At 34.2% G+C, this 7,923-nt stretch overlaps 1 pseudogene; it reads left to right on the top strand.

Annotated features, from left to right (window-relative positions):
• Window positions 1-1,097: 1,097 nt before the first annotated feature.
• LOC129530351 (testis-specific XK-related protein, Y-linked-like) lies at window positions 1,098-1,639 on the top strand (annotated as a pseudogene).
• The last annotated feature ends 6,284 nt before the right edge of the window (window positions 1,640-7,923 follow it).

Genomic DNA, 7,923 nt, shown 5'->3' on the forward strand with positions numbered 1-7,923 from the left:
TTGCTGGGCTCAAGTGATCTACTCACCTCAGCCTCCTAAAGTGCTAGGATTATAGAAATGGGTCACTACACTAAGCTAAAATTTACTTTCTAAAATTTAATTTTTAGGTCATTTATTTTTATTCAGTCTTATTTCTCATAAATGAAGTTAAGAATGTTATGGCTTGAGAGCTTCTTTTTGGGTATTCCTGAAGTAATAAATGGATTCGTAACATTCATTTTCTAAATGGTGTTAGAAAATTAGTAATTGCTTCAGATGAGTAATGATTATTTGGCCTCTTTTTGTTTTCTGGCTTCATTTCATTGTGTATGAAGAATGTACTTTTTTTAACCTGCCTGTATATGTGAAATGAATTTTTCCTCTTTCAACACAATGTAGTACAAAACTGTTTAAACTGGTTATTCAATGACTTCATAATTTTGGTTTTCTTCGTTGTGCATATTGGTCAAATTATTGGGACAACAATGTCAAAATTAATTCGCTTATGAAAAAACTTTCTGATATAATGACATAAATACAAACGAACAAAAACAAGCACATGCATACCAATTAATTTCTAAAACTTTTAATTTTTTCTGCTAGTCTGGTACCTTGTATTGCATCACTCAGCAAAATCTGTCAGCTCCACTTCCAGAATTTACTTTAACTCCACAGCATATGTCTTGTTTCCTGTTATCACCTTATTCTAAAACACAGCTTATATTACATTCACTATCTACTTTACACTGTAATTTCCTACTTTACACTCTTTCTGTAAAAAGAAACTACCTTCTCAAGGTCTAATTTAAGTAATTTTATTTTTTCTTAATTGAGACTTCTTTCTATGTGCTGTCACACCTTATAGCATCAGATATGAATCTCTCTATCCCATTTCAGCTGTTCCAGTTTTTTTTGGGGGGGGGGGGAATGTGTATATATGTTTATAAATGTGGGTATATATGTATTAGCTTATTATTTGTTTTTCCCATGTGTAATATATGTTTTGCATGCAAATATTTACTAAATCCCTGATAATGGAAAGTTAACAAATCTTTTTTTTTCCTTTTTTAAGTAAATTATTTTCTGAAGGAGGAGGGTTGGGAGGAATATATCTTAACATGGCAAGTTTAAAAGAGAAAGTGGCCATTACTAATGAGATTTATCCTGTAACATTTTCATGTTTATCTAATAGCATTGCTGATGACATTTTCCCTTTTATCAGCTGTGTATGGGTACATTCACTGCAATATACTGGCCATCCACACCAGCAACGACTTTGCTGCCATTAAGCTACAGGTGATAAAATTAATCTGTGTCGTGGTATGGCGTTCCTTGGTGGTAATCTCATGTGTAATGACTCTGGACTTTTTCCCTGCATCTCTGAAACTGAGTAGCCTACCCTTTCTATTAATCATGTATTTTGTATTATTGTTGGCACCATGGCTGGAGTTTTGGAAAAGTGGAGCTCATTCTCCCAGCAACACAGAAAATAATTCCAGCATGGTGGGTACAGTACGGATGCTTAGTTTAACCATGCTAGCATATGATGCGGTCAACTTCTCCTGCTGGTCAGCAGTGAAACTGCAGCTGTCAAATGAGGAAATAATTGACAAGAGACAGGTGGGCCATAGAATCCTACACTACAGCTTTGAGTTTTTAGAAAATGTGATAATAATATTGGTATTTAAGTTCTTTGGAGGGAAATTTTACTGAAGACTTGTGACTCATTAATTGCCATGTAGCTCATCATAACCTACATATTAGCCATTATTTTAGGCTCCTCTTCTGTCAGTATTTGCACTCAAGGTCATCAGGCAAAGTATTGCCAGAACATACTGAAAATCATCCAGAAGCATTGTGATATTGTGTAAACATGTAGAGAAAACTCAGTTAAAAGAATAAAAATAAGCAGCTGAGGAATTACTATTATTCATGGAGAAGGGTTGGATATTTTCAATAAAAAAGTATGCAATATCCACAAAATACACATACATACTTTCACAGAACTAAGAGTAGAGAGGCTGAATGTGACTTTATAAAGATACTCATAAAAATTTATAAGCAGCAAAATCTTGGAAGTAGTTTCTAATAAAATTGATTTTTCTCCTGTGACTATGCATTAGTAATTTTTGTTTTCTTAAATATAATTGTACAACTTATTAAACAAAACAGAACAAAAAATCCATCTGGGTCCAAAAACTGAGCACAAAAAATAACCATAACTAATTTTTCACCTAGTATGTTTTTAGAACCTATGCTTTTAATTTAACAAGTGTTTGTAATCTAGCATATACATTATCAGTGAACTTTTTTTTATTTTTCAGAATTAGCACTTACCACAGGTTTCATTCTGTACTTAAGGAGAATCTGAAAGAGAAGTCTTATGAGCGTGCTCCAATTTATATTAATTTAAGGTAACTAAAGTCTTCCTGATTAAACTTTGACTAACAGAAAGCAACTCGTATTAATGCATCTTAAAGCACAAACCTGTTTTATTAAAAAGACATCACCATGTTAACAATTAAAAATACTAATTTACATTCCTCCCAACAGTGCACAAGGATTCTCTGTGCTCTACATTCTCAAAACACTTGTCATCTTTCATCCTGATAATAATAGCTATTCCAACATGTGTGAGAGGAGGGCTCATTTTTGGTTTTAATTTGCATTTCCCTGATGATCGGTGGTTTTGAGCATCTTTAAATATGCAGTTGTTCAGAAATTAACCGGGCGACATAGTGCACATCTGTAAACACCTACTAGGGAGGATGAGGCAGAATTGCTGGAAACCAGTGGGTGGAAGATTCAGTGAGCTGAGATCACACCATTGCATTTAAGCATGTATGACAGAGTGAGAATACCTCTCAAATCAATCAATCAATCAATATTAAATATAGAGTTGTTGGCCAGTTGTACGTCTTCTTTTGAGAAGTGTAAATTCAGGTCCTTTGACCATATTTAATAGACTTAACTGGGTTTTCTGTTGTTAAATGACTTGTGCTCCTTGTATGTATTCATTATTCGCCCTTTATCATACATATGGTTTGCAGATATTTTCTCCAAGTGTTTGGGGTGTCTCTTCACTTTACTATTTGTTTCCCTTTTCCCTTTGCTTTGCAGAAACATTTTAGTTTGATGTAACGTGATCCACCTGTTTTGTGTTGTGCTTTTGTAGCCTGTGTTTTGGGGTCATAGAACTGAGGTTTCAAAAATAAAATTAAATTAAAAATAGAATTAATACATGATCCAGCTACTCTGCTTCAGAATATGCACTCAAAGGGTATACAATTAGCATGTCAAAGAGATATCTGCAGTCCTATAATCATCTCAGCATTATTCCTAATAGCTAAGATGTGGTAACAACCCAAGTGCTCATCAACAGATCAACAGATAAAGTGTTGCACATATACACAATGAAATATACTATGCATCCTTAAACAAAGGAGGAAGTTCTGTTATTTATTTGTGACCAAATGAATGGTATGGGAAGATACTATGCTCAGTGTAATAAGAGAGGCACAAAAAGACAAGTATAGAATGATCACAATTATATGTAAAATCTGAAAAGGTTGAACTCATTGAAACAGTGAATATGCCAGATGTGGTGGCTCATGCGTGTAACTCCAGCAATTTGGGAGTAAGAGATGATTGGATCACTTGAGGTCAGAACTTTGAGGCCCCAGTGAGCCACTGTACTCCAGCCTGGGCAATGCAGCAAGGCCCTGACTCTTTAAACAAACACACAAAAAGTAGTCAGAGATTGGACTGGGACGTGGTGATGGGGGTGGATAGAGAAAGGCAAGATGTTCGTCAAAGGGTAACAAATTTTAGTGAGACAGGAAGAAGTTCTGATCCATTGCACAGAATGGTGACCACATTAATACATGTCAACTTCAAAATTGCTTAATACAAAAAAGAGCAGGCATGGTGGCTCATGTCTGAAATCCCAGCACTTTGTGCAGCCATGGCAGGAGAATCACTAGAGGTCAGGAGTTGGAGGCCAGCCTGGCCAACACGATGAAACATCGTCTCTACTGAAAATATAAGAATTAGCCAGGTTTGGTGGCATGCACATGTCGTCCCAGCTACTTGAGTGGCTGAGGCAAAATAACTTGTACTGGGGAGACAGCGGTTGAAATGAGCTGAGATTGTGCCACTGTACTCAAGTCTGGGCAACAGGAGCAAAACTCTCTCAAAAAAACCAGATTGTTTAAAAAGTAGAATTTATATATTCTTACTACAAAAAAAGAAATGATAAGTATATGAGGTGATGGATATGGTAACTAGCCCAATTTAATTCCTTTGCAATATATACATGCATTATAAAATCACTTTATGTCCCATAAATATTTACATTTGTTAGTTTAAAATAAAAATTTTAAAAGAATGAATTACAATAAATATAAACTTGGCTTAATATACATAACAATAAAATATGCTAATGTTTTCTTCTATTTTGACTATTTGGCTTCTGTTATTTCTTAGGGAAGCAATCACCATGGGAAGGGATGAAGAACAATAAAAGCTTAATATTATACAATTTCCGTTATTTTGTTTTTGTTGTTTTTCTCCTTTTTTTTCCTACCAAAGCAATGGAGAAAACTTTCTTATTCACACTTTCTTTTGTGTTTCTTTCTCATGAGAAATCACACCAAAAATAATGTTCATGTAGATTTGTGTAATTTTTTTCTGCTCCTATCTATGACCCTTTTTGCCTTTGCTTTGGATTTCACAGCTTCATAAAACACTGGTTTACTTATTATTTGTCGTATCATTGTACCACTACTTCTTCACTCTACCTGCAGGATCATTTTTTTTCTTTTTATTTTCTTTTAGTCTTTTTTTTTTTTTTTTTGAGATGGAGTGTCTGGCACAATCTCAGCTCACTGCAACCTTGGCATCCCATATTCAGGTAATTCTCCTGCCTCAGCCTCCTCAATACCTGACATTACAGGCATGCACTACCACGCTTGGCTGACTTTTGAATTTTTAATTGTGACGTGGTTTCACCATTTTGCCAAGGCTTGCGTTGAACTGACCTCAAGTGATCCACCCTCTCAGCCTCCCAAAGTGCTGGAATTACAGGTGTGAGACACCACACCCGGCTTGATCATTTCCTTTACTAGAACTACATACTGCTTGTCCCAGTCCTAGATATGCCATTATCAATTCATTTATTTATTTTCCGTGATAGCAAGACTCATGGAAAGAGTTGGCCCTGACAAGGTTTAATTTTATTTCTCTTAACTATCCTTTTTTAAGGCATTTACCCTGTTTTTTTAGAATCGTATCTTATACTTGTCACTAAATCCCATATTTCATTTATCTGTAGCATATTACTCAAACAGTCATGTGTATCTGTAAAACTGATTCCCACCCTCATTCCTGAAATACTGTTTTGTTTTGGATTACATGATTCAACTTTCCACTGATTTCTCTATTTAATTGTCAGTGCGCTTTGTTTCATTTTATCTCATATATGTCTATTCGTCAGACTACTAATGTAACTACTGAGAATACCTCTTTCTCCTTCTCTTTCTCTTTTTCCTTTTCCCCTTCTCTTTTCCCTTGCCTCTTTTCTTTTCTTTTTTTAAGAGAAGGTTCTGTCACCCAGCCTGGAGTACAGTAGTGAGAACTTGACTGACTACAGCCTCAAATTTCTGGGCTCAAGCAATCATCCTGGATTGGTCTCCTCCATAGCAGAGACTACAGCAGTTCTAAGGAATTCAACTAGTGATATTACTTCTGGAATCCTATACATTGTGCTTTTTTTTTTTCTTACGAGTGCACAAGATTAAGATAGCTAAATTGTAAACTTCCCCTGAACTTCTTTACACTTCCTACATGCCTCTGTCTTCCACCCTTTTTTGTATAAAAATATATCATCTATATAACATAAAAACTGGACATATCCCAAATACATTATTTTCCCTCATCTTTTACATATTTTATCTACAAGAACTTTTTTATCATCTACCAATTACAAATGTGTTTTTCTTATTGCTCTTTATACATTCCAGTTGAGATCATCATTCATTCTTCACTAAATGATAATATCAACATCTTAATTTACTTCCTGCTTCTGTGTTAACCTATTCAATTTATTTTTTATTGAGGGTCTAGAATTATTAATCTTTTCAATGAATACAACACATCTCTTTCCTTTTTCTTTCTTTTCTTCTTACCTTCTGCTTTAATATTAACTGTTACTATATGAATTGACTAGCAATTTCAGTGTACTATTATATCCACCATTTTAAGCTAATTCAGAGATAATAGCCTCTCTATAAGTGTTTAATATTATAAAAAATAATACAACTCTATAATTTCAGTATTAAATTTTTGAATATTGTCTATAGATTATTAATAAAACAAGATTTTAGTTGAGTTGCAGATAAGCTTATGTTATTTTTTTACTCACTCCTTCCATTTTTATCCATCCTAGCTATAAGATATTTAGAGGTATGAACTTGCCATATTCTTCCCCGTACCTGACAGCCTATTGAAGTTATATGAATAAAGAAATGTACAATGACAATTTAATTCATGTAACTAAATATAAATGTATTATATTTAAAATCTATTTATTTTAATTACTTAAATTTATTATTACAGTTATTATTTAGATTTTTATTATTTAAATCTCAAACAATACAGGAAACAAAAATGTGGGAAAATCTCAAGTAATTCATTATTTATCTTTCTTTTTATCATAGAAAACACAAGCCATCTCCTTACTGCTTAAGGCCATATTTCCAGAACACTCATAACATTTCACTTTTCATTTCCCAAGGAAATCTGAGGAGTGTCTTTTGAACTCCATAGTGATATGCCTAAAACTACCCAGTGTAATTCTGTCTTCTTAGGACGGTATGATTCTGCAAGATGAATATGATAATGTCCTAAAATATCACCCTTAAATTTAACTATATAAAACAACACTAATGTTACAATATATGAGCTGTACATTATGTAGTCAAATTAGAGAGTTAATTTTACACTTAAATAGTTTAGTTAGATACTGCGAGATTAAACTGGCCAAGATGGAACTTAATTATTTGTAAAAACTACCACACTGTGATGAAATGAATTAACTGAACTCTTAATAATTTGGAAAATAATAAAGTTATATTACTTAAATGTTACTAACAAAAACGTGTATTTATTAACTATTTGTTACTACCTGAAAGACAGAATGGCTCTCATGATAATGATGGAAGCAGCTTCAAATGAAATGTTACAAAACAGTCTGGACATGATGGCCTATGCCTGTAATCCCAGCACTTTGGGAGGCTGAGGCAGGTGGATGACTTGAGGTCAAGTGTTTGAGATCAGCCTGGCCAACATGGTGAAACCCCCTCTCTACTAAAAATAAGAACATTATCCAGGCATTGGGGTGCATGCCTGTAATCCCAGCTAGTCAGGAGGCTGAGACAAGAGAATCCCTTGAGCCTGGAAGGCAGAGGCTGCAGGGAGCTGAGATTGGGCCAATACACTCTAGCCTGGGTGAGAGAGTGAGACTCCATCTCAAAAAAACCTCTCTAAACATTAAAAATCAAGGTAAATTTAATCAAGTTTCTATTTCATGCTATCATTTAAGTTCATTAGGATAAAAGTGAAGAGATATAAGGAAGATAAAATAAACCTCAGACTTGATTTTGGGGGCTCTGGAATCTAATAACATAACTCAGGGAATGTTTAATGAAGAAAGACCAGACCTCTCCATTTGGGCAAAAGAGTATGTGCATTTTAACTGCCCATCATCACCCACTCCATGGCTTCTAAACATTAAAAAGCAACGTAAATTTAATCCATTTTCTATTTCATGCTGTCATTAAAGTTCATTAGGTTAAAAGTGAAGAGATATAAGAAAGAAAAAAGAAAACTTCAGCCATGATTTTGGGAGCTCTGGAATCTAATAACATAACTCAGGGGAGTGTTTAT

This window comes from Gorilla gorilla, chromosome Y (genome assembly GCF_029281585.2).
Source record: "Gorilla gorilla gorilla isolate KB3781 chromosome Y, NHGRI_mGorGor1-v2.1_pri, whole genome shotgun sequence".
In the NCBI taxonomy this organism is placed as follows: Eukaryota; Metazoa; Chordata; class Mammalia; order Primates; family Hominidae; genus Gorilla; species Gorilla gorilla.